The sequence below is a fragment of the Nicotiana attenuata genome, unplaced genomic scaffold, assembly GCF_001879085.1.
Source record: "Nicotiana attenuata strain UT unplaced genomic scaffold, NIATTr2, whole genome shotgun sequence".
In the NCBI taxonomy this organism is placed as follows: Eukaryota; Viridiplantae; Streptophyta; class Magnoliopsida; order Solanales; family Solanaceae; genus Nicotiana; species Nicotiana attenuata.
This window is the reverse complement of record NW_017671451.1, coordinates 1-3,065: the sequence shown is the minus strand read 5'-3', so window position 1 is coordinate 3,065 and position 3,065 is coordinate 1.

Genomic DNA, 3,065 nt, shown 5'->3' with positions numbered 1-3,065 from the left:
AAAGATATAGAGGTTCGACCTCGCTGGAACTCAAGACGGGCTATTATTTCGATAAGTTAGAAATAATGCCCTTAAGGCCAAGCGTCTTCGCCATCAAAGATATAGAGGTTCGATCTCGCTCGAACTCACGACGGGCTGTTATCATGATAAGTTTGTAATAATTCCCTTAAGGCCAAGGGCCTTCGCCATCAAAGAAATAGAGGTTCGACCTCGCTCGAACTCAGGACGGGCTGTTATTTCGATAAGTTCGAAATAACGCCCTTAAGGCCAAGGGCCTTCGCCATCAAAGATATAGAGGTTCGACCTCGCTCGAACTCAAGACGGGCTGTTATTTCGATAAGTTCGAAATAACGCCCTTAAGGCCAAGGGCCTTCGCCATCAAAGATATAGAGGTTCGACCTCGCTCGAACTCAAGACGGGCTGTTATTTCGATAAGTTCGAAATAACGCCCTTAAGGCCAAGGGCCTTCGCCATCAAAGATATAGAGGTTCGACCTCGCTCGAACTCAAGACGGGCTGTTATTTCGATAAGTTCGAAATAACGCCCTTAAGGCCAAGGGCCTTCGCCATCAAAGATATAGAGGTTCGACCTCGCTCGAACTCAAGACGGGCTGTTATTTCGATAAGTTCGAAATAACGCCCTTAAGGCCAAGGGCCTTCGCCATCAAAGATATAGAGGTTCGACCTCGCTCGAACTCAAGACGGGCTGTTATTTCGATAAGTTCGAAATAACGCCCTTAAGGCCAAGGGCCTTCGCCATCAAAGATATAGAGGTTCGACCTCGCTCGAACTCAAGACGGGCTGTTATTTCGATAAGTTCGAAATAACGCCCTTAAGGCCAAGGGCCTTCGCCATCAAAGATATAGAGGTTCGACCTCGCTCGAACTCAAGACGGGCTGTTATTTCGATAAGTTCGAAATAACGCCCTTAAGGCCAAGGGCCTTCGCCATCAAAGATATAGAGGTTCGACCTCGCTCGAACTCAAGACGGGCTGTTATTTCGATAAGTTCGAAATAACGCCCTTAAGGCCAAGGGCCTTCGCCATCAAAGATATAGAGGTTCGACCTCGCTCGAACTCAAGACGGGCTGTTATTTCGATAAGTTCGAAATAACGCCCTTAAGGCCAAGGGCCTTCGCCATCAAAGATATAGAGGTTCGACCTCGCTCGAACTCAAGACGGGCTGTTATTTCGATAAGTTCGAAATAACGCCCTTAAGGCCAAGGGCCTTCGCCATCAAAGATATAGAGGTTCGACCTCGCTCGAACTCAAGACGGGCTGTTATTTCGATAAGTTCGAAATAACGCCCTTAAGGCCAAGGGCCTTCGCCATCAAAGATATAGAGGTTCGACCTCGCTCGAACTCAAGACGGGCTGTTATTTCGATAAGTTCGAAATAACGCCCTTAAGGCCAAGGGCCTTCGCCATCAAAGATATAGAGGTTCGACCTCGCTCGAACTCAAGACGGGCTGTTATTTCGATAAGTTCGAAATAACGCCCTTAAGGCCAAGGGCCTTCGCCATCAAAGATATAGAGGTTCGACCTCGCTCGAACTCAAGACGGGCTGTTATTTCGATAAGTTCGAAATAACGCCCTTAAGGCCAAGGGCCTTCGCCATCAAAGATATAGAGGTTCGACCTCGCTCGAACTCAAGACGGGCTGTTATTTCGATAAGTTCGAAATAACGCCCTTAAGGCCAAGGGCCTTCGCCATCAAAGATATAGAGGTTCGACCTCGCTCGAACTCAAGACGGGCTGTTATTTCGATAAGTTCGAAATAACGCCCTTAAGGCCAAGGGCCTTCGCCATCAAAGATATAGAGGTTCGACCTCGCTCGAACTCAAGACGGGCTGTTATTTCGATAAGTTCGAAATAACGCCCTTAAGGCCAAGGGCCTTCGCCATCAAAGATATAGAGGTTCGACCTCGCTCGAACTCAAGACGGGCTGTTATTTCGATAAGTTCGAAATAACGCCCTTAAGGCCAAGGGCCTTCGCCATCAAAGATATAGAGGTTCGACCTCGCTCGAACTCAAGACGGGCTGTTATTTCGATAAGTTCGAAATAACGCCCTTAAGGCCAAGGGCCTTCGCCATCAAAGATATAGAGGTTCGACCTCGCTCGAACTCAAGACGGGCTGTTATTTCGATAAGTTCGAAATAACGCCCTTAAGGCCAAGGGCCTTCGCCATCAAAGATATAGAGGTTCGACCTCGCTCGAACTCAAGACGGGCTGTTATTTCGATAAGTTCGAAATAACGCCCTTAAGGCCAAGGGCCTTCGCCATCAAAGATATAGAGGTTCGACCTCGCTCGAACTCAAGACGGGCTGTTATTTCGATAAGTTCGAAATAACGCCCTTAAGGCCAAGGGCCTTCGCCATCAAAGATATAGAGGTTCGACCTCGCTCGAACTCAAGACGGGCTGTTATTTCGATAAGTTCGAAATAACGCCCTTAAGGCCAAGGGCCTTCGCCATCAAAGATATAGAGGTTCGACCTCGCTCGAACTCAAGACGGGCTGTTATTTCGATAAGTTCGAAATAACGCCCTTAAGGCCAAGGGCCTTCGCCATCAAAGATATAGAGGTTCGACCTCGCTCGAACTCAAGACGGGCTGTTATTTCGATAAGTTCGAAATAACGCCCTTAAGGCCAAGGGCCTTCGCCATCAAAGATATAGAGGTTCGACCTCGCTCGAACTCAAGACGGGCTGTTATTTCGATAAGTTCGAAATAACGCCCATAAGGCTAAGGGCCTTCGCCATCAAAGATATAGAGATTCGACCTCGCTTGTACTCAAGACGGGATGTTATTTCGATAAGTTCGAAATAACGCCCTTAAGGCCAAGGGCCTTCGCCATCAAAGATATAGAGATTCGACCTCGCTCAAACTCAAGACGGGTTGTTATTTGGATAAGTTCGTAATAACGCCCTTAAGGCAAAGGTCCTTCGCCATCAAAGATATAGAGGTTCGACCTCCCTCGAACTCAAGACGGGCTGTTATTTTGATAAGTTCGAAATAACGCCCTGAAGGCCAAGGGCCTTCGCCAGCAAAGATATAGAGGTTCGACCTCGCT